Source organism: Vipera ursinii (genome assembly GCF_947247035.1).
Source record: "Vipera ursinii genome assembly, chromosome: 3".
Lineage (NCBI taxonomy): Eukaryota > Metazoa > Chordata > Lepidosauria > Squamata > Viperidae > Vipera > Vipera ursinii.
The window spans coordinates 22,037,230-22,061,704 of record NC_139516.1 but is presented as its reverse complement, the minus strand read 5'-3'; the positions used below and the strand labels follow the sequence as shown (position 1 = coordinate 22,061,704).

Below are 24,475 nucleotides of genomic sequence, written 5' to 3'. Positions count from 1 at the left end.
AACAAAAATCTTTAGTGTCAAACTGATAGGGGCCTTGTCAGTGTCAGCAAACAGCACAAATTGGAGGGGTCTAATCAATTAATTAAGGTTGCACAGTTAGCTTGTTGATTGGTAAGCACTGTTTAGGGACTCCTAGACTGCAGAAAAAAGCAGCTCAAGAAGAGGTTATGTGTTTGTTGCATTGTATTTTTTCAGGGTTTTTCTTTTGTTTTGAAATGTACAGGAACAAAGACTGCAAGATTCAAGTTCCAAAAGATGCTTCAAAGTTTATATAAGCATGAACATAGCACCTATCTCCAATACCTTAGTCACACTCTTTCCCAAAATCACATAGCAGCATGATCACAGGTAAAGCAGCAGCTGCTTTAGGTAATGGAGATGGGTACAACACTTGCATTCTTACCCTTCATCTGGTTTTAGGAAAAGAAACGGCACTCTAATAGGTATTCCTTTGCTATTTTCAGTAGTGGCATGCTTATTAAGGCTTCTGTGTGCAATCCTAAAAGTGAAGGCTACCAATTGAGATAAACACAAAAGAACCATTATACATTTTAGTTTATAACCATTAATAGACTTGTCCTACACAAATCTGTCCAATTATTTAATACAGTGATATTTAAACTAGTAATGGTTAGCCTAATCCTAAATATTAGTTTATGTATTGTAGATATTTATATTATAGCTTGCTTTTCTGCCACAGTAAGCAGCATACATGATGCTTGTAAGATCTCCCAGTCATGGGCAAAGCATGTTTGTGCAATGTGGGTGAGGTATAAGTTGGATATTGTGGGGTTTCCATCATCTGGTTGCACTTGCAATTTTGAAGCCAGTGATTGTTGCTGCAGACACCCCTACTTCTACTTCACTTCTGCAGAATTGATACATCACTGTGTGTTCAAACAATGTGTGGCCTGAAATAGAGATTTGTGTTGCCCAGTTAAGAAGGCACTGTATCTGCTGCACGAAGACTTAAAAGTATCAAAGTCATCATCAAGACATTAAGATATGTTTACTGGACCTTAAGGACAAAATATAGGTTTGCACTGATGGCTCAGTAGCTTCATACTCTTCACTGCTCACTGTTTATAACATAAAAATAACACAGCCAGCATGCGGTATTAAATGAAAGCCTGTTCAGAAATCAGAATTGTCGTAAATAAAATGCTGCTATCAGAAAAATAATCCATATTAAAACAATACCTTTACAGTTAATCCTCGAGTTACATCAATAGTGGAGTCTAGACATTACAACCGTAAGTCGTAATGGTTATGAAACCATTTAAATTTTAGGATATTTTTGTGGCGGTTGTTAAGTGATCTTCATTCTTAAGTGCAAATGCCATGGTGATTAAGCAAACCCATTGTTCACTATGGTGCACTTTTGCCAAAAAACCTGAAAGTGGTGGTTTTCAGCAAAACTGTCAAAAAATGAGGTCATGTGACCATGGGACACTGCAAACAGCATAAATGCAACCATGTTGCCAAGTGCTTAAGTGCAGTCATGTGACCATGGAGAGGCATGACCATTGGACCTTTAGGTCTGGCTTGTAAGTCCCCTTTATCAGGTAGGTCGTAACTTTGAAGGGTCACTAAGTCAAGGGCTTCCTGTTTATCACTAATTAATGCATTAGCTTTCAAATTCTCAAAAACTATCAATTAGAAAAGAAAATTCTTAAAAGAAGTAAATAAAAAGAGAAGAGAAAAAACATGACCAGTGTTCAAGCTGCACTTGCATTATGATTACAGTTAGAATCAAGGAGCAGACTACAGACATGCAAATTGATCCTATCACATACAGAGGTGGCGCCTGGTTGAACCCAAGACTTCACCATGTTGTTTACACAATAAGGACTTCCCCCCATGCGCCAAAGTTAAAATTTAAAATTCATAGGTTTATTACAATGCCTAATGAGGGCTTCTTAAGAACTGCCACAGTATTTTGTAATAGAGAGGTTGCATGTCTTTTTTAAGTTTACATATTATGGAAGTCTTTCTTAATGTGTTGCCTCAAGATCCCACTGCTTCCTCTTGTACAAGGGTAAAGAAAAAAGAAGTTAGCGTGAGAGGTTACTTGGGCACTTTTTCCTCCCCTTTTCTGACACCATAAAAATACACAGATATTTTTAAGAAAAGGGAAGATATAAGAATATAAATTGTGAAAAACAATTCCCGGTAGCCAGGATTATTTGAGGAAGCAGCTTCACAAGTGGTTCAGTAAATGATGCATAACAAGAATATGAAAACACTGTTTGGCATGTTCTCAAAATTCTTGCACATTCTGGCTCCAGGGAGAAGGAAAGCACTTACTACTTAATGCTTTTTTAAAACACACACTGTAGTTATGCTATATTACCACCTGACTAACCAGTTTTCTTTAGCTCGTGTGTTAATGCTTCTCAGTGGGCTAGTCAAATGTGCATAACTGAAATAAATACATGCAAATAAATAATGAACTTTTTTCTAGACTATGGAAGAAGCATCCACTCTTATCATCTTAGAAATGAACGAGAGAGCTGTAAGTAGTTTCAGCTGTTAGGGAAATAAAGAATGGTAAGATTAAAAAAAATTAAGAGTAATTTTTTTTGACAAAGCATTTAGTTATAAAATATGCATGTGAAATTTTCCATTTTTAGATATGAGATATGTAAAAAATTAAATATACGTTGTCTTAATGCATTTTTAAAAAAGAAGAAAATGTCGGAACAGCATGAGAAGTACCTAGGAACAACAGATGGTTCATAGACAAAATCGAGCCAGAAGATTTTAGCTAAAAGGCATGCATTTCCATAGCACAGTCTGTGACAGCATCAATATTATTATTCTTTAGTATTGTGTCACAATGCATTTATAGGAGCATTACTGTAAGAAACTAATTTGTTCATTTTTTTTCAGTACTTGTCAATGAAGCAACTATATTACAAGGACATTCATATAATGATATGATTAGTCTTTCAGCCCTTCTGAATTCAATTTAAAACAACTGAGATATAATCGGGTGACTGTGTCTATTTTCAGATCAATTGGGCATAAGGATGCTATTAACACAGGAACACTTACATATTACCAAGGCTATAGAGGTTTCAGAGAACCATCAGCCAATCAGGTTTTGCTCTTTCTGGTTAGTAACAGAATATAGACAATTGTCCACTTGCTGGTGGCTACTGAGTACCTCATACCAGAATTTTAATCCCTTGTCCAGATATATTGGCCTCCTAGGAAAGAGCAACACTACAGTAAATACAGTGTCTTCAAACCTCATGATCAATACCACTGAGAAGTCAGAGAGGACTTTCATTGAGAAGTGTCAACAAAGGTCATCCCTCAAAGCAACAATGCCATTTTCATCTGAGGCCCAGGTCTAAACTCTGTTTGAAAGGGATCCAGATAATCCACTATGGTACTCTGGAACTGAAATTCTATGACCTTCTTAAAACCTTCCCAAAAAAGGAAGATATAAGATAAGGTCATAAAGGTCCATTATAAGTAGACCCAAGAAGGCTTCTTAATAAGATATACTACCACGTCCTCAAAGACTTGTGGTATAATTCCCATCTTCCTATCATTAGTCTTCCTTCCTTCCTTCCTTCCTTCCTTCCTTCCTTCCTTCCTTCCTTCCTTCCTTCCTTCCTTCCTTCCTCCCTCCCTCCCTCCCTCCCTCCCTCCCTCATGGAAATTTACCAGTTTCCATATTGTTGGCATTTGGAATTATTTCAGAATGCTTTTGATATGAAATATTGCCATTGATTTTACTATTTTTCTGTACAGGTAGTTCTCGAGTTAAGAATGTAATGGAACTTGCCCATATGAGTGAATCTCGTACGTTGAACACGATTCATTTCCAGCTTTCATCCATGCATTCACTAATTTAATGCATGGGTGAATGCGTGACTCATTAAGTGAACATGACGTATCTCACGGTGGGGAAGGCCATGGGGAGCCTAGTGATGAAATAGGCCACCTACTTAAGACCACCCAAGCCCTACTGAGATACCTCATGCTCCCTCCCCTGGGGTCCCCACAACTACTCTCCCACCCAATCATGCTGCATGGGTCACTTACCTTGTGAAGATCTGTCTCCTTTCCAGCCTTTCTTGTTTCTTTCTCTGCTCCCAGCAAGAGCAGAGGGAGACCTGTGAGGCCCACAATGGACCTCCAGAGGCACGTGGTTGCTGCCCATGGCCTCCGTTCTGGGCCTCCGAGGCCTCCTCCAGGCCTATGAGGCCCAGAACAGATCTCTGGAAGCCTCCAGAAGCATTCCCCAGCCTTTCTGGGTGGCAGTGGTCTGGAAAAGACCTCTGAAGTCCAGATTGGAAGCCCACGTAAGCCTCCCCTGGCTTCCGTTCCATTCTCTGTTGCAGAGAACACAGGGCTATATTATGGTGAGATCATGCGAGATCAGTAGCTGAAGGCCTGGAGCAGCCAAGAAAGCAAAGGATCTCTCTATCTTCATAAGGTGAGTATCCACAGGCCTACTGGCTAGGGAGACCTGGGGGGGGGAGGGAGGGAATAGCCAGGGTGAATGTTGCAGTGCCACTGCGGTCATTCATAAGGGTGAACAATTGCCATGGAACAGCAACATTTGTAATTTCGGGACTTTTTAATAAACACTAGGAGGCGCTTATTGCATAACTTGAAATGTTCGCTAAGGGAACGCTCATAAGTCAGGGATCACCTGTAATTGTTTATATGTTAATGACGGTCTACTTATAATACATTAATTTTTAACCATGTATTATGGGTATTTTATAACTGCTTTGATTTTTATTTATGATTTTTATCTATGATTTTTATTTAGTATACTATGGGAATTTTATTATACCGTTTACAGATGTACTGTATTATAAGCCACCAAGAGCCTCCTTGATCATGGCAGGCATACAATGAATGAATGAATGAATGAACTATTTTTATTACTTAAGATCAGAAGAAATGGAGACCTTTCATTGCACTTTCTACATATACACACACACACATAAATACGCACATACACATAAATACATTTCATTACATCATGTCTTGTTTATTTCTGGACACAAATGGCAACTTCCCCCTTTTAATTAACTCTTGGTTTTTAGATTCCTTCTTAAGTGGTCAGCCAAAGAATTAAATATGTAGTAGCAATAAGGAAAATTTCTATCATTAAGTAAATTTTTCATTTATCAGATGTTAGGCTAATATTTAATTATAGTCTTTGCTTTTTTGTATCTTCAGTAGAACAAAAAGTATTACATAGCTTTGTCTTCTAACAGGTGTGCTAAGTATTCCTTATTTTAATCATCTGTCACATATTTATTCAGTGTTGCAACTAGGTAATTTTAGATACTGGACATAATTTTTCTGTAGAGATGGAAGATATGGCGAGCCATGTGGTATTTCTTTAGTTGTGAAGAAATTGCTAATTTAAGCGAACCTCTCCCTCTCACCAGCCTTCCATACCTTGTATTCATGATGCATTAAAAAATAAAACAAAAAAGACGATTAAATCTGATTTAAAAACAGATACATTAAGTACGGTATATGCATTTTTCTATGTTATACTCTAAAACCAGGGCTTTTTTTTCATAGAACGCTCAGAACGGAGTTCTGGCGCCTTTTTTGGATGGAACCTTGTAGGGTAGGCAAGGCAGGTTGTATGACATGTGTGAGTTCCGGCACCTTTTTCTTTTACAAAAAAAGCACTGTCTAAAACCATAGCAGACTATCCTGTTAAAAAAGTGTAAACAGGAGAGTCAAACAGTCTATGGTATCTATTTCAAGAGGAATTCATACAGGAATTTTATGGAATTCAAGAGGAATTTCATATAGCATTGACATATGGGGAGTACCTTTTAGCCTTAGAATCTGAAACTCTTGAAAAAGTAGGATAAGTAGTTTCTTTCTTTCTAATACTTCTGACCAATACTAGTTGGAGCAGATGGTCTTGTAGTTATCCAGATGTCAAGCCATAAAAGGTTTTATAGGTCAACACCAGCATCTTAAATAATACATGGAAACCTAACAGTAACCAATGCAAGGCCTGCAGAATTTATGTTATATGATGAGAGCTAGTAAGCACACAAGCTATTGTGTTCTCAACCAATTGCAGTTTTCAAGTAGTCTTTTAAGGGCAGCTCTATGTAAAGTGCATGGCAGTAGTTTTGCCAGGCAGTGGTAAGGGTGTAAAACAGTAGTTCAACCAGCTTCCCCTGCCTTTTCCCACTTTTCAGCCATGGTTTGTACATGTTGATCTAGTACAAGAGGACCACAAATTGTGACCTTTACAGGTAAGGTAGTGCTTGCCTGCCAAAAAGCAATCCAGGTGGTAATCGAGAGTTCTGATGGTCAAACAGCAATTCCTTCTTACTAGGCAGCCATGTCACCATCCATCTAGACTTTTACAGTTTACAGGATTGAGAAAGGACATTGGCAGCATCTTCCTTACAGCCTGGGAATAAGCAATATACAATTGAAAAAGAAGCTGTTACAGGTAATCCTCGATGTACAACAGTTCATTTAGTGACCATTTGAAGTTACAACAGCACTGAAAAAAGTGACTTACAGCCATTGCAGCATCTCCACGGTCACAAGATCAAAATTCAGACATTTGGCAACTGACTCATATTTATGATAGTTGCAGTGTACCCAAGTCATGTGATCACCTTTTGTTACCTTCTGACAAGCAACATCAATAAGGAAGCCACATTCACTTAACAACCATGTTGCTAACTTAACAACTGCAATGATTCACTTAACAACTGTGGCAAGAAAGATCATAAAATGAGGCAAAATTCACTTAGCAACTGTCTCGCTTCACAACAGAAATTTTGGGCTCTGTTGTAGGACTACCTGTACTAAAATGTTTCATACCAGCCAGGACCTTAACCTGGCTTAGAGTCAAGCTACAAGACTGAAGTAGCTTAAATGGTAAGTGTGGATAATTTTCTTTGATCAGTGTCGAAAAATTCAATTGGTGATTATTCTTTCCAGCCAAAGATATATATATATGTTTGTCTGTGTGTGTGTGTGTGTGTGTGTGTGTGTGTGTGTGTGTGTGTGTGTATATATATATATATATATATATATATATATATATATATATATATATTTATGTATGTATGTATGTATGTATGATGTATGTATGTATATGTATATGTATATGTATATGTATATGTATATGGATCTTTGGTTATTCCGTTTTTCCCCCGCGTAGAACTAAAGGTGTAGGGGCGACGTTTCGACGGAATCCCATCCGTCATCATCAGGCTGGAGGCTTCTGCTTCCTTCTTCTGGGAGAAGCATGTGGCTGTTTGTTCCTTCTCCCAGAAGAAGGAAGCAGAAGCCTCCAGCCTGATGATGACGGATGGGATTCCGTTGAAACGTCGCCCCTACACCTTTAGTTCTACGCGGGGAAAAACCCGAATAACCAAAGATCCACATACGAACACCCGCGAAAACCTCAGAAAACGTATATGTATATGTATATATGTAACGTTCTCATTCCAAACTAAATTTATTGAAAACTTAGTTTACTTGAGTTAATATATTTTAAAGATTTTTGTATGTAAGCATACGCCAGCTCATTGGCTTAGTTTTCTATACCACTTTTCAGAAATCAAACTTTTGTCTTATATTTTGTAAATCAAGCGTTCAGAACAGTGGTGAATTTAACTAAAGCTAGCTGTTAATTTATGAAAAATATTCAGTTAGTATATGAATGTCCTCTCTTCATAGCAAATTAATATCTTTTCAATAGATAATGACAACTATCAAGGATGAGGTGGTAAGATTTCTTTCAATGCTTTTAAAAGTTACTACAGTGAATGCCTTTTTTTAGTCCTTGGAAGATTGATGATTCCATTATTTGTAGGACTCAGCAATAAATCTCAGAGTTTAGGCTAAAGTGAGCACTTTCCCCTACTTTGCGTCTTCCATTACACAGTTATTCATCATGTTTAATCATTCATTTACCTCTGACTGCTACTGTGCTCAGGGAGGACCAGTAGATTATTGATTTTTTACTTTTAGCCTTTAGAAGCTGGGAAAACGGCTTTATGACTGCTTAATCAAAAGTGACATGCTATGGGTGAAATAAGGGGATGAGAAAAGAAAGTTGCAAACCTTGAAAAAAATGAAAGCTAAAGGATAGTTTGTTATGATGGAATGGGATTAAGAGCATACAGAGATGATTATAGGAAACTGCAAATTAAAATACATACCATCCATGAGAAGAAGAAATTTGCCCAGTTGGAAAATATTTCCAAGAATAAGGAAAACTACACTGTAAATTTATATCTTCAGCTAAAAGAAAAATAAACAGGCCAAATTTGGAGGCATCTAATAATTAAATATAGGGACGCGGTGGCTCAGTGGGTTAGGACTCTGAGCTTGTCGATCAGAAGGTCAGCAATTTGGCGGGTCAAATCCCAAGTACCACGTAACAGAGTGAGCGCCTGTTACTCGTCCCAGCTTCTGCCAACCTAGCAGTTCGAAAGCACGTAAAAATGCAAGTAGAAAAATAGGGACCACTACGGTGGGAAGGTAACAGAGTTCCGTGCGCCTTTGGCATCTAGTCATGCTGGCCACATGACCATAGAGACATCCTCGGACAAGCGCTGGCTCTTCGGCTTTGAAATGGATATGAGCACTGGCCCCTAGAGTTGGAAACGACTAGCACGCATGTGCGGGGGAACCTTTACCTTTACCTTAATAATTAAATTCAACTGAATAAATGCACCTTCTCAAAACTCGAGGACCAAAACTGAATAAAATATAGTGCACAGAAATCCAGAACACAAGGAAGAATTTCTTCACAAAATCTTTGAATCCTATAATATTCAACACTACAAAATGTGCTATTAATCACTAATCTGTATTATTTTAAAAGATACTGAATCCATTTTTGAGAGCAAATCATAACAATTCAAAGATCTGTGCAACAAGCATGCTTCAAAATCCCAGCTAGAGGCAAACAATGGTGTGTTTTTGTGTGCAGGCATGTATATGTATATGTATATGTATATGAATATGTAAGGACCTGCCTCCATTTCTCTACCAAGAAAGCAGAACTCTTGAAACTAGCATCATTTCAAAAGGAACTTTTATTGGCAGGTACAGAAAGCAGGAAAGCTAGGCAGGATTTGAGGACTTCCTGCCGAAATCAATAGGTTAAACCCACAAAACAATAACCCCACACCAACTGTCCATCCAGACAGTTCAAACAAACCAATCCACAGGTGACATCGAGCTGTGAGAAAGCAACCAATAAGGCGCCTCTCTCAAAGTTGTTAGGTCTTCTCCACTTCCTCCCTGCGCACTGAGATAAGGAAGATGGCTCCGAGGCATTCCTTTCACACACCATAGAGCAGGGGTGTCAAACTGCCGACCCGTGGGCCGGAGCATCATGGAGAAACCGTGCCCATCCCATTGCTGGCAATGGGAAAAAGTTCCGAGACGTTGCGCGACGTCACATGACGTCGCGAGTTTGACATGTCTGCCATAGAGGATACATCAAAGCAAATAGAGGAAATGGTCTATGTGCACTACAAGCCCCCGGCCAGCCCCCTATCCCCATAGGAGAATTGACAGAACCCGATTAACCTAAACCCAGAGAATATGCATGATCAATAATTGAGGGTTCTGACAATATATGTATGTATGTATAAGCAGTCCTTAACTTATGCCCACAATTGAGCCCAAAATTTCTGTTGTTAAGTGAGACAGTTGTTATGAGTTTTGCCCCATTTTATGACCTTTCTTGTTAAGTGAATCACTGCAGTTGATAACTTAGTAACCCGGTTGTTAAGTAAATCTTGCTTCTCCATTGATTTTGCTTGTCAAAAGGTTGCAAAAGGTAACCACATGACCTTGGGACACAGCAATGGTCATAAGTATCAACCAGTTGCCAAGCATGTGAATTTTGATCACATGATCATGGGGATGCTATAAATGTCATAATGTGAAAAAATGTTCATAAGTCACTTTTTTCAGTGCTGCTGTAACTGGACTACCTGTTTGTTTGTATGTATGTGTATGAATGTGCACACCTAATGTATATAACTATTTCTGCTTTTGAGCACATCAGCTTCTGACTGGCCACTGTGAGAAGTACAATGCTGGATTATATGGGGCTGATCGGCAGGACTATACTTAGATTCTTATGTAAAGACATCTCCAAAGATTATTCTTCTAGACAACCAAAAGCCAGTAAGCATTTATACCTGTTCACAGTGGTCATCCAAATGTTATTATCAATATAGTCATTGGAAACATCTTTATATCTTTATATTTATTTCCTAGGAATAAAATGAGTAGTGTTACAGCAGTGTGATGTTCCAGTAATATATTACTAATTAGACTACATAGGAGCAGTTTATGTGCAAAATGTGGCCACATGAAATACTGGCTGGGAGTTGAAATCTAACATAGGAGAAAGATAATAGGCTGGAAAACACAATCCAATATGCGTTTAATAATTCTACACTCTCTAAATGCTCAACAGCTGACAGTAGAAGATGTTATAGGAACTTATTTTTCATATGAGATTTTTGGTTGTTATTTTCCCCCCTGAAAATCTGGGAATCATGAATACGAACTCCATTTTCAGAAAAAAATATATGGGTGGCCATATAAATGCACACAATGGGTAAATAAATAAATATATTTTAGTTGCTAATACATATATGCAGTATTGCAATTTCTATAGTTGTACTGTAAAATCCTCTGGACAAGCTTTAATTTTACAGACTGAAACTTCACTGATCTTCTACAGATCTTTTAACTTTAAAGTACACTGTAAAAAAAGAGCAAACCTCCCCCCCCAACATAGTAGAAAAATTACACTAGATAGAGCAAAGTGAAGTAAGGCTTGAGGTAATAAGTCTTCACTGATGCTGTTAACAATCAGGTGCTCATAGTCCAAAGTAATCACCTGTCAAATCATTGTTTATGCCAGAACAAGTCTAAAGGAGGAAATTCATGTTATTTGCCCTGGCCTACCCTGATGTCTCCTTCTAGAGATTAAAGCCAGACATTTTGGCAGAATCCACTTGCAAATTATACAGCAGAAAAAAATACTTTTGACACGATTCAGATATTCAAGAGCAAAGTAAGTAGAAGAAGGTATGTCAGCCTCTGGAAATGAAAATTTGGTTCTATAATGAAAAGTTAAAAGTGCTTAGGAAATAATGCTGTTCAGAAGATTGCTAGGTTATTGAGCAATAAGATAAATAAACATCCAAGTCAATTCATATTTATGCAGTAAACATTTCTGCTAATGTATTACAAATCTGCAACAATAATATGACTTAGATATGATACAGCCCTCTGATGGAAATGGCAAAATCCTCAGGGCAGATGGGCACTGTTACTTCAGGCTGAAATTGGAAGGCACCTTTTTAAAACACTTTTCTTAATCTTACAAACATCAGAGACTCCATATGCCATTTTTCAAGGCAAAGTCTTCTCACAGCAGTTTAGTAAAATGAAACTCATAGAAACATTACAGATAAAACACAAACTGAATTAAAACTCCAAACTCAACTGAGAACAATAACAGTTTAAAGCCCAGCAAATAACCACCCCAACAAAGCAAAAACCAAAACACAAAATGATTCTATTTAAAGGGAGCTCTTGAGATGACCAGGCCTTACATATGGCTTTCCAGAAGAAACCAGAAGCAGAGTTACTGTTAAAAAAGACTCTATTTTTAGCGCCCACTATTCTGATAGCCCTTGTTTCTGGTCAGCAAGAGGAGTCCTGAGGTCTATAGTAAGGCTTAACCTTGTTTGCATGTATTAGTTCACATAACCTGATTTTAAAAAGGTTTAAATAGGGATTTTAGAATAGGAGTGTCCAACCTTGGCAGCTGGCTGGGGAATTCTGGGAGTTGAAGTTCACAAATACTAAAATTGTTAAGTTTGGACATGCCTGGTTTAGAACATTAAATGTCAAAATTAAAGATGTACTAAAAATGAAAGAAGTACTAAAACTATGCCTGAATTTTCATAGGTTCAATTATTCAGCACATAATGAGGAGCTCTTATTCACTGGTTGCCCATCCCTATTTTAATAGTGACTTTGGACACATGTTCAGAATTTCCACCACAGTCTTAGAAGTAACAGATAGAAAAGAGAAGCATTGTCATGACCTAATGATAGTTAGTAGCATAGGGGAGATGTGTTAATAGCCACCAATAGGAATAAAAGCTCTTCCTTGAGGGTTTATTTCACAAGAAAGGCACCATAATGCTGGGCTTCTAAATTCCATCCAGTAGTGAAGAATACAAGTTAGAAGAATAGAATTCTGCTCTCCTGTGCAAATTCATTTAGGACTAATGGGCTACCATTTTTCTTGCACAGTAAAATTCTGTGTTCCTAATGGGTATATACTCTCTCACATAGCTAATAAATAAGTACTAAGGGAAAGGCTAGTTAATAAAGCCTATAGTTTCTTCACATGAGTGATCAAGACATAAAAAGTTGTAATTTTATTTTTAAATGCAAAAGAGTGGAGGCCAGGAGACTATTTTTCAAAGATTAAATTAGTGTTACATATTCATATGCGATTCATATTTATTATCAATTAATATGTAAATTAATCTGTACATTTTTTTTAAAAAAGTGACAATAGTACATTATCATATGACAGTAACCAAAGTCGCATTTTGAACATACCTTCAACATATGGAGTTTGTACTGGCTGGAGCTCCACACAGTTCAATTCTGGGTCTTCTACTTGTCACTTTTTTTAATAACTTGTACAGAGAATGTGGATCAAATTCCAGAGGACACAAAATTTGGTGGGATATCCAATGACCTAAAATACAGATATGAAATTAAAAATGATCTTGATAAAATAAATCAGTTGGCTGAAAGTAACAGAATTATACTTAACAGAAACAAGGACAAAATTCAAAAATCAAGGAGAATAGCAACTCAGAACTAAGGAGAAATTTCCTGACAGTTAGAACACTTAATTAGTGAAGTGACTTGCCTCCAAAAGATGTGGATGCTCCAACACTGGAGGTTTTTAAGAAGAGATTGGACAATCATTTATCTGAAATAGTATACTGTTCCTTGCCTGAGCAAGGGGTTGCACTAGAAGACCTCCAAGGTCCCTTCCAACTTTGTTTATTTTGTTATTCTTCATTTAGGAAACAAAAATCAAACACTCAGTTATATTGACAATACCTAACTTCATAGTCTTATTTGTGGGGGAAAAAACTTGGATTGCAATCTGAGTATGAAATCAATAAATTATAATTAAAATTTAAGGCTGGCACTAATAGAAGTGTGAATTACAGATTTCTAATAATACAAATGTTGTTTTATCTATTTTAGTCAGACTGTACTTCAAATGCTATGTCATATTCTGTGCCCCATATTTTAAGATTTTGTAAATTGGAGTATTGACAGTACCAATCAGTAAATGGGGAAGGAGAGGTCAAGTGTCTGACTGCTCCTGCAATCCCAAAGGAATTGCCCCTCTCCCCGCCTTTTATAATATTTGCATGAAGATGCCAAAAGAACAGTGAAGTATCAACAGGTTGATACAGGTTGATAGCCAGAAACCACCAGGTTCCATGTTAATTCTAACTAGCCCAGGCAAGGTTGCACATCCTCTGAAGCTGCATTTGTATTTGCAACTTCTGCTTGGCAGCCGGTGGAGGTCATGACTAGGACAGCCTTTGTTCAGCTGCAGCTGTGTGTGCCAGATAAGGTAGGACTCCTTGGCTGAAGTCACTCATGCCTTCATCAATTCACATTTGAAATACTGCCATGTGCCATAGCTGCAGCTGCCGCCTCTGAAGACTACTTGAATACTGTAATTGGTGACAAAACTGGCAGCCTGCCTACTGATAAATGAAAGTTCAACAGATTATAATCTCTGTTGCAGATTCCACATTAGTCATCAATAGGTTTTGGATACAATTCAAAAGGCTGTTCTATGGGAATGGAAGATTTGTGTTCAACTAGGGGTTTTAACAAGAGGGGGAAAGAAAATGTATGGGGTCTGGGACTTAAGAGAAAGTTGTTTTTCAGACTGAAAAATCCAGGTGATCATTATGTAATGAATCAGCTGCAGCCTTCCACTATCAAGTGGAAAAAGTCTCTTCTCCAGTGTACTATTTATTCATCCATCCATCCATCCATCCATCCATCCATCCATCCATCCATCCATCCATCCATCCATCCATCACATTTCTATACTGCTTATCTCACCTCAGTTACTGAGTGATTTACAGTGAAAAAGGCTGTTAGAAAAAGATCATCAAGGCTCTGCCTTGTGTACCAAAATATATTAAGTCTAAACTGAAAATAGTTCCATTTGTCACAATTTGTATACATTTATATCATTTCAACTTAATAAATCTTGATAAAGGCAACTCTATTAGAGTTTGGAAAACAATCACTTTTGGTTACCATCAAATACTTGATCCTATCTGTTTGGAATACTTTGATTGGATTATTGCACAAGTATTTGATGGTAACCAAAAGTGATTATTTTAGATTAAATGATTCTAAGCTAACTTGACAATATGTTTCTAAAAGGATGCATAGGTGTCCAATTGATTCACAATAATAATTTTGGACTTCGGGTTATAAGCCCGTATCTAGATTTTAAAAGAATTAACTGAAGATGCTGCCAACTCTGCACTCTTTGTGAAATTATATTTCAACTTTGTAAATTTAAAAATGTCAATTTTTAAATTTATTTTATTAAAAATTTTAAACAGAACACAAAAAACCCAAAAACTAATACAGAACAAAGACAAGAAAGAAAAAGAGAAAAGACAGGAAAAAGACAAAAAAATGCAGAAACAAAATGTACTATCTCTTACTCTTATTTTGTAATGATTACAAAAACTCCTTCTTTTTTTCCTATTATATAATTTTCAAGGTTTCAAGGATATCCAAATCAGAAAACAGATTCAACAAGAAGACTAGAACTAAGCTTTATTGAGACAGTGACAGAAACTTGCAAATCTGAGTCTGTTTCTCCCCCCTCCCTTATACCCCAGGGAGTCACAGAGGATCCAGCCATGTCCTTTGCCAGGGCTCAAGAAATCTTTCCCCCTCCCTAATGGCTTCAAAATATTGCCTTCAAGGCCATGACTGTACCAAATCAGTGGATTAATCGGTATTAATCAGAGGAACAACCGACCTCCAGAAGCTGTGAATGCTCCAACACTGGAAGTTTTTAAGAAGAGAGGGACAGCCATTTGTCTGAAATGGTATAGGGCAGGGGTCAGCAACCTGAAACAGTGAAAGAGCCACTCGGAACCGGTTCCCTCACAAAAGGAAAAACTGGGAGCGAGCCGCAAAAAATGTGTGTGCATGTGCAGAACAGGGTTTGACTGAAGAGTGGAGCCAAGGCGAGATATGCACCTACCCTGCATATTTGAATTGACTGGTTGAACTTTTTTAGTCCCACTTTTTTTTTGACTGCACATGGCAGAGGACTGGGAGCCACAGAGGACTCCGGAGCCGCGGGTTGCAGACCTGTGGTATAGGGTTTCCTGCCTGAGTAGGGGGTTGGACTAAATGATCTCCAAGGTCCCTTCCAACTTTATTATTATTATTGTTATTGTTATCATCATTATTATATGATCTGATACTAATTAATTTAAAGTATACCCTCTATTTTACCAAAAAGCAAAGTGTTGTCTTAAAAATTATAGTAGTATACCAAATACTACTATACTTAATAGTATATAATATACCATATACTATAGTATAGCAGCATTATTTTGTATGTACTGATATCTTAATGCAGTTGTTCTTAGCATTTCTCCTGGTTCATTAAATGATCCATCTTTTTTTTTGCACTGAATTTGCCTGGTTTTCACAGCAAAATTGTCAAAGCACGAAGCAACAAATGGTTTTGTTTTTCACCCAGTGTGTTGCAGAGCCTGAAGCAAGTTAGGCTGAGAGAAATCTCAAGTCAATAAGCTGGCTTCCGAATCTAATGGAGAAGGACAGGAGATGAGGACCTGGAGTTCTGTGCTCCTAATTTACCAGTTTCATCACTCTTCTTACATCTAACTGGACTACAAGACCTACTTGCAAGTTTGGATTCTTAATAATTTTATTAAGCATGATCATAATAATCCTTGTTATTTTTATGATTTTGATTTTATTTCACTTTTATGTTTTATTATAACCGTCTTATGTTTTTATAATTTTGAATTGTAATTTTATATGATATTTGTAATGCAATAAGCCCTGAATCCCTGAGACTCAACTCTGTTGTAAACATATTATATGAATACATCATACATATTTACATAACAATGGATGCATATATCACCCTGGTAGGAATGTCCTACTTTCCAGTTTAGTTGGAACCTAACAGCCACCAGGCTATCAGGAATGTCAAATACACCTATTTCAATATAGTCAGTGCAAAAACTGCCCTTACCTAGAGGGAGAATATGCCAGATATCCTAAATTTAAATCTGGAAATTTAAAAACTGTTTACTACATGACACATGAGTAGGAATGGGTGAACCAACTTAATGAGTGGCAGCATACTATCTATCAAAGACACAGTTTGATTTTGTTAATAAGTAAATTTTAAATTTTGATTAAGTAGTTGGCTAAAAAAAGGTGCATAATCATTCAACCCAGATTAATTAGGATAAACATACTAAGTTGTAATAAAAATTGGAAAAAACACATTTTCACCCAAGTCCTATATCAGGCAAACAAAATTAATAATTTGGTAGCAGATTCAAAACAAAAATGTACTCTTTAACACAACAGAGCCATGACTTTTAGCGACAACATCTGAGGGTCAATATAATGGCAAAAAAATAGTTAATGGACAAAAAGACAATTATACTTTAAATCATCTCATTCTTAATCAATTACATTTCCTGAATGTACAATTGAGCTGATTCGTTAGCTGTCTGCGAGATTATTCATATTTTTAAATCTTTGAGGTTTTAAATCTACAGTTAATTTTTATTTGCAGTAGAAAGGTTGTATTAAGATAGATAATGGGTAATTTGCAGATAATTTAGAATAATGAGCCACAATGTCTTGTTTTAATAAATCAATGGGTTACAACCTACAAAAACATTAAATTAGTATTCTGTTATCTTGAAATGAAATTATTTTTCAAGTACACTGGATATCTCAGAAGATGTGGATTTTCAACCTCTGTGTATTGAGGTATAATATATTAGAAGAAATTGTGTCTTATATGTTTTTGTCCTATTCTATGGTGATACCATCTTGGTTTAATATTCTTAAGATTGTAAATGGGTGCCTGAAAAGGAAACCAAGGTCAAACAAGTGAACACTATTGGTAATAGATGTGGCCTATGATTTAAGGGACGCGGTGGCTCAGTGGGTTAGGACGCTGAGCTTGTCGATCAGAAGGTCGGCAGTTTGGCGGGTCGAATCCCGAGTGCCGCGTAGCAGAGTGAGCGCCTGTTACTCGTCCCAGCTTCTGCCCACCTAGCAGTTCAAAAGCACGTAAAAATGCAAGTAGAAAAATAGGGACCACTATGGTGGGAAGGTAACAGCGTTCCGTGCGCCTTTGGCGTCTAGTCATGCCGGCCACATGACCATGGAGACGTCCTCGGACAAGCGCTGGCTCTTCGGCTATGAAACGGAGATGAGCACCGGCCCCTAGAGTCGGAAACGACTAGCACGCATGTGCGGGGGAACCTTTACCTTTACCTATGATTTAATGGGGTTTATGAGTCGTGGTGGCACAGTGGTTAGAATGTAGTACTAAAAGCTAAGTCACTGCTCACTCCAGGTGTTCGATTCTCACCGGCTGAAGGTTGACTCAGCCTTCCATTCTTCCGATGTTGGTAAAATGGGGACCGAGATTGTTGGGGACAATATGCTGACTTTTTAAACCGTTTAGAAAGGGCTGTAAAGCACTGTGAAGCAGTATATAAATCTAAGTGCTATTGCTATTTATAAGAGTGTCTCAGAACAAAAAGAGATCTTTGGGGTTTTAAAAAATTGTTCTAGTTAAAAGTACATTAAAGCTTATTAAATGAGAACTATAAGTTGCATTGAATTCCATTGCAAATTATTTCTCTCAAGCTTACACTTTATATATACTTAAATTGAAAAGTGAAGAATGTTTCTCTCCTGGTACAAGATTAAACAGTCTAAGGCATGTAATGATGTATGTATGCATATATATGTTCTCTCTTTGTCTCTGTCTCTGTCTCTCTCTGTATGTATATATTTGTACACACACACACACACACACAAACACACACAGAGAGAGAGAGAGAGAGAGAGAGAGACAAGAGAGAGAGAGATGCACACTCGTAATTATACTTGTGGTACTCTATTTCTAACCCTACCCCTCTTCCTAATTTTAGAATGAAGGAAGGGCTTACACAGATGGGGGGCATTTTTTCCTCTCTCTGTCAATCAGTCTAGCAGCTGCATTTTTGCTCTGGCTGTTAAAACCTTTCATCTTCCACCACTCTGACCGACTGATCTCCATATGTGTTGGGTAAATTTCCCCTAAAGGTGGTCCCAGCTGTTATTTCAGGAGGCAAACTGCTCTGCTTCATAGACTTTGGACTATTCTGGAATTAACAACCCTGCAGCTGTATAAAGAGATCTAATCCAACATAGTTTTGCTAGCCAACATTTATTTACTTTCTGATCAATCTCTTATTTGCTATTTGTGTTATTTTCCATTGTTCTACGTGGCTATTTCTTCTGTTTGAAAAAATAAAAAAGTTTTAAAGCAATATTTTTAAAAATAAAAAAGAATTCCAAGATATCATTGGAAAATATGCATAAAGAACTACCTACTTTTCTGTTATAGCTACAGTATAAGGAAATTTGGAATTTCTTTGCTACAGTTCTAAAGAACAGAATGTACAACCATACATTTCTTTGTAAATTCATGTTAAGGACATCATTTTTGGTGTTAGTTCTATAAGGTGCTGTAGGGCTTCATAGAACCAGTCAATTTCATCCTCTTCAGCACTGGTGGTTGGGGCATAGACATGGACTACTGTAATTTTGAATGGTTTGCCTTAGATTTGAACTGAGATCATTCTATCATTTTGAGGATTGTATCCCAGTATTGCTTTTCCTACTCTTTTATTGACTATGAAGGCTACTCCATTTCTTCTGAGGGATTCTTGCCCGCAGTAGTATATCTGATGGTCATCTGAATTAAATTCACCCATTCCTTGTCCATTTTAGTTCGCTGATACCTAAGATGTCGATGTTCAGTCTTGTCATCTCTTGTTTGACCACGTCCAGCTTTCCTTGATTCATGGATCTTACATTCCAAGTTCCTATGGAGAAAAAATCTTTACAGCATCGGACTTTCCTTTCACCACCAGACACATCCACAGCTGAGCGTCCTTTCGGCTTTGGCCCAGTCGCTTCATTCTTTCTGGCGCTATTAGTACTAGCCCTCTGCTCTTCCCCCGTAGCATATTGGATGCTTTCTGACCTGAGGGGCTCATCTTCCAGCGTCATATTGTTTTGCCTTTTGGTACTGTCCATAGGGTTTTCATGGCAAAGATACTGGAGTGGATTGCCATTTCCTTCTCCAGTGGATCACGTTTTGTCAGAACTCTCTGCTATGACCTTTACGTCTTGGGTGGCCCTGCACGGCATAGCTCATAGCTTCATTGAATTACGCAAGCCCCTTCGCAACAACAAGGCAGTAATCCATGAAGGGGGAAATAAATTATCTCTCTTTATAAATGTTGAATAAAAACATTCATAGGATACTTCAGAAAGTGAGGCTGTGTCAATAAGACTAGCTCTTCCTTGTAATGATTGCAATTGAGTAATAGAATACAATTAGATAGTTATGGATTGGGACACTACTAAAATGTGCGATGATAATAAGAATTCTGGACAGAGAGGACAGAGTATGCCTGATTTCAGCTATGGAACAGCTTCATAGAAATAGTGTTGGATTTATGAATTGACAGAGCTCTTCTGGTCTCCAAAATACATTGAAGAGTTACTGAAATGGAAGGTTATTTATGGAAATGGAAGGGAAGAAAAAGGGAGGATAGTCTACAAAAGAACACTTGGAGTTTGGTATGCACAAACAGAGATTTAAGAAAGAAAACAACTGCCTTTCTACTTTATAGTTCTGAACTGGGATAAGATCTCTGGCCATTTTTCCATGTGAAGGAAAGATTACTGTGCAAATGGAACTTACTCATGCTTGTTGTTTCCTGTTAAGTTTCAAAAGAAAAGTTAGGACTCTCTGATAAAATGTACTTTGAAATCAAAAGCAAGACTCACAAAACTCTTGTGGCAACTTCACCACCACACTACCTTTTCAACAATATCTGTAAAGTTTCAGGCCCCACAAGTCTCCTACTCCCACATTTGCAAGACACATAGTATACTTTGTTAATTTCTACCAGTAAGAAATTCATGTAGAAAAAAACGGGACATCATTATAGACAATTTATTTTGACAGAAGCACTTAAACTGGGTCACTGGTACACTGAGATTTTCTCCATATAGGAAAAATGACATTGATTCTGCAATATGTGGGGGATATTAAAACCCTGTAGTGTTTTAAGCCACTGTAGAGATGGTGAAGACAAATATTCCCTTCCTCTGCATTTGGCAGAGCATATGGTTGGCTATTTTCATAATCATGTCAGCCCTTCAAGGTAGTCTAGACCAGCGTTTCCCAACCTTAGGAACTTGAAGATGCGTGGACTTCAACTCCCAGAATTCCCCAGCCAGCTGGGGAATTCTGGGAGTTGAAGTCCACGCATCTTCAAGTTCCTAAGGTTGGAAAACGCTGGTCTAGACAAGAAACCAAAAGCACGAATACTAACACTATTTTTACTGCAATGTTACAGTAACCGATGCTTTACTACAGGGGTGTCAAACTGCTGGCCCACGGGCCGGATGCATCATAGCGAAACCGTGCCCACCCCATTGCCGGCAATGACAAAAAAGTTCCGATATGTCGCGACACGTCATGTGGCGTTGCGAGTTTGACACTTACAAGTTTGAAAGTATTTCTCCTCCCCCTTGCTTTTTTTCCCCAGAGAAATGGGAAGGGTCCTTTGTGAGATGTTTTCTCCACTTCCATTCCTTCTCTGGGCTGAAGTATCTCTTGACTGATTATTGTTTAAGTTGCAGAACCTCCTACTGTTTCCCAAAGTTATTCTCACAGTCCATTAGAGTAACTATGCTTCTCCATATTTAATCCTGACATCCTGAAGAGATCATCAATTATGCTGTCCCTGTCCCTGTAATTAGTCGTTTAAAAATAATTGTTCCTTTAAAATAAATTCCAATTGAACACATTGTTACTATGGGGGAGCAGGTTTAATGGCACCTGCAGAGTCATAGTGTTTTGTGTCATTGCCTGTATCTTTAGTCATTTGAGGTTGTGAATGCCATCAAAGGCACACTCCATCACTTTGAGTGCTTAGGTATTGACATTATATCTCTTGTAGGCTGTTTGCAGCCATTAATGACTATGCGAATTAATAATGCATTTCTCTCCCCCCTCCAGCTCACTTTAATTGCTATAATTTATGTCCCTTGAAAATATTCAGACTACACATGTAATCCATGCCTCTCAAGACTCAGAGGATCATACACCCAAGGCCCCAGAAAGTAAACAAATCAATTCTAAGTTTATAGACATCATCTGAACTTGATATCAGTTATTGTCCTTGGAAAAGAAGTCATGGTATTGAAGGTAGAAATGGAAACATAGTAAGCTGCATTTATTGAAGCTCTGACACTTAACTGTAAAAAAAAATGGATTTACAGAGAGAACACCTTCCTAACAATGAAAAATCCAGTAATTTAACTGGGGAGGGAGAAAGCAGAGTTATGCAAAGTAAACAATTGAGCTTAGGTAGTCCTCAATTTATGGTCATAATTGGACCAGAATTTCCATTGCTAAGTAAAACAGGCTGTGAAAGTTGGACCAGCTGTGACCATAAGTTGGACCATAAGAAAGGCTGAGCGCCAAAGAATTGAGGCCTTTGAACTATGGTGCTGGAGAAGACTCCTGCGAGTCCCTTGGACTGCAAGGCGATCAAACCAGTCAGTCCTAGAGGAGATCAACCCTGACTGCTCTTTAGAAGGCCAGATCCTGAAGTTGAAACTCAAATACTTTGGCCACCTAATGAGAAGGAAGGACTCACTGGAGAAGAGCCTAATGCTGGGAAAGATTGAGGGCAAGAGAAGAAGGGGACGAGAGAGAATGAGGTGGCTGGATGGAGTCACTGAAGCAGTAGGCGTGAGCTTAAATGGACTATAGAAGATGGTCGAGGATAGGAAGGCCTGGAGGAATGTTGTCCATGGGGTCACGATGGGTCGGACACGACTTCGCAACTAACAAAAACAACAACAAAGTAAAACAGTCATAAAGCAAGATGTTAAAGCAAGATGATTGCACTACTTAGTAACTATAATCCTGGCCATCTAGCTCTCATTAAGGGAGAATAATGTCTTGTTAAGTGGAAAGAGTCCCAGATAAGCACATTGGTTTGTGCTTAAATTGTAAGCCGCCCTGAGTCTTCGGAGAAGGGCGGGATATAAATGGGATTAAAATAAATAAATAAATAAATAAATAAATAAGGAATAGGAGGGGTTCTGCAGAGAAGCAGGGGAGGCTCCTGGAAGGTCCAGGGCATCAGTAGCATATATCAAAACATAAAACTGTGTTTCAAAATAAACTAAATATTAGCATGCTGCTCAGAAAACACATCTAAAAAACAATGGCTTTATTTTATTTTTATTTTTTAAAGCAGAATATTAAGTCTGGGCAGTGCATGAAGGCTAACTGTAACAGTGTAAATCCTACCTGTCCCACAGTCCAGTCACTGAACTGAAAAAAGAAAATCACAGTGTTTTGACAAGCAACAGCTGGTGCTGTAAATAATTTCATTTTAGTCACCAAGCTTTGTGGTGAATTGCAATTTGCCAGGTGATTGATTATGAATGAGCTCAGTGGAATGGTTACTGACTCTTCTTGAACTGCATTTCTAACAACTATGGAGGAACAATTGGGAGGGCAAATTTTGCAGTAATGGGAAAACAGCTTTTAAGTTCTTCCTATTCAAAATGCTTCATTACAATTTCCATTTGTATCTTCTAGAATCAGATATTTAAGAAACAAAATAGATGCAAAATTATTCTATTTAAAAATTGTATTATTGGATATACTCTTCAAATGACCTATAAAGCCCTAAATGGCATGGGTCCGGGTTATTTACGGGAGCACCTTTTGCCGGTGTTAACTTCCCATCGCCCTGTGCGCTCCCACAGAGAGGGCCTCCTCAGGGTGCTGTCGGTCAGGTAATGTCGACTGGCGGCCCCCAGGGGGAGAGCATTCTCTGTGGGTGCGCCTGCCCTCTGGAATCAGCTTCCGGTTGAGCTCCGGATGGCTCCCAACCTTTGCTCATTTCGCCGCGACCTGAAGACTTGGCTATTTGAACTTGCTGGCCTGGACTGAGGGACTGGGATTTTAGATCTTAAATTTTAAAAATTTTAAATTTTAGAATGTGTTTATTGTTTAGGGCTATTTGATTTAATTTTATTTTAATTTTTATACATTATGTGTTGTTTATAATGTTTTAATTGCCCTGTACACCGCCCCGAGTCCCTTCGGAGAGGGGCGCTATAAAAATCCAAATAAATAAATAAATAAATAAATAAATTTATCTCTAAAATGTTTAAACTGTTATAACCAAAAAAATCTATTAATAAGCCCAACATCACACTTCACTATAGTGAGATGAAAACAGCTGATACAATATTTCTTATCAAGTATCTTCTTATCTGATTTAGGAGGTAATTAGAACTGGTGAAATACGCAGGATGACAACTAGAATAAAAACAGTAATAGTATGATGAGTTCATACAACATGGTAGGTGAAAATAAAAGACAATTCACTGAAGTTTAAAATGATCAAGATACTGAGTCAATGTGTAAACATACTATTATGGCTGCTCGGTGGCTAAGTTGTTAGTAACTAGGTCTGTGCAAATCTGCCCTGATACAATTTGGAGCTGAACATTTGAAGCAGGCATTTTTTAAATCATTGTCTATAGTCATAATGTGAAATGACCACTCACTTGCCCTTCTGGTGGATTCTCTGATCACTTTGTCTTCAGAGTTGGCTGGCAAGCTTGGGTTTTTAGGAACCATGGTGGTGCAGTAGTTAGAACACAGTATTGCAGGCTAACTCACTGCTCACTGCCAGAAGTTTGATCTTGCCTAGCTCAAGGTTGGTTCAGTTCAAGGATGGTAAAATGAAGAACCAGATTGTTGGGGGAAATATGCCAACTCTATAAACTGCTTAGAAAGGACTGTAAAGGACTGTGAAGCGGTATATAAATCTAAGCGCTATTGCTATTGCTATCACTGGATTTGGTGGGATACTAAGGGCACACTGACATTTTTTGTGAAGTTTTGTATTTGACAACTGGTTGGCAATGCTAGAAGACAAGCTTATCTTTGTTTGGGAAGACTTCCTTGTTGCTGTCA

General features: G+C 37.9%; 1 protein-coding gene across 1 annotated transcript in view; it reads right to left on the bottom strand.

The window, feature by feature from the left end:
• Nucleotides 1-24,475, bottom strand: part of SULF2 (sulfatase 2) — a 286,963-nt gene that overhangs the window by 155,635 nt on the left and 106,853 nt on the right. Inside the window, exon 2 of the mRNA XM_083358805.1 lies at nt 12,652-12,793. The gene's annotated coding sequence lies outside the window, so the exon portion shown is untranslated. The remainder of the gene's footprint in view (nt 1-12,651; nt 12,794-24,475) is intronic.